General features: G+C 34.4%; 1 protein-coding gene across 1 annotated transcript in view; it reads left to right on the top strand.

The window, feature by feature from the left end:
* LOC106879406 (uncharacterized) overlaps window positions 1-642 on the top strand; it is a 109,772-nt gene that overhangs the window by 1,077 nt on the left and 108,053 nt on the right. The window lies entirely within an intron of this gene.

The following is a 642-nucleotide window of genomic DNA, read 5'->3' as shown; positions in this document are numbered from 1 at the left end:
TATATATATATATATATATATATGTGTGTGTGTATGTATGTATGTATGCGCGCGTGTGTGCATGTGTGTGTGTATATATATATTTATATGTATCTAAATATACATATGTACATAAATGTACACTCGTCCTTTAGTTATTTCAGTCACTGGAATGCGATCATACTGGGGCACCGCCTTAAAAGATTTTTTTTTTCTGTCGAGTAACCGAACCCCAGTATATATATATTTTCAAAGTTTGCTACTTATTCTACCGGTCTCTTTTTGTTGAACCGCTAATTGCGGAAGTTTAAACAAACCAAGACTGAATGTCAAGCATCTCCGGGAGGACTTTCGGCCAGTTAGCATTCCTCAGTCAGTCAGTCAAACGAAGGATAGCAGACCAAAGCTTCGATGTTACTGTCACCTCTCATATTGTTTAAAGGAAAACGTACTTTACTAAAAAGTATTAATTCTTCAGTTTAATGTTATATTTTATAAAATAGGGCTTAACAATAACAATACTTACACACACACACATACATACATACACACACATACAGCGACATATATATACATACATTTATTTATTCAAGCAACTTAAAAACAATACTTACACACAGACAGACACACACACACACACACACACACACACACACACACACA

This window comes from Octopus bimaculoides, chromosome 2, assembly GCF_001194135.2.
Source record: "Octopus bimaculoides isolate UCB-OBI-ISO-001 chromosome 2, ASM119413v2, whole genome shotgun sequence".
NCBI classification, from domain to species: Eukaryota; Metazoa; Mollusca; class Cephalopoda; order Octopoda; family Octopodidae; genus Octopus; species Octopus bimaculoides.
Note: the sequence above shows the minus strand (reverse complement) of the source record. Positions and strands in the feature narration are given on the sequence as shown.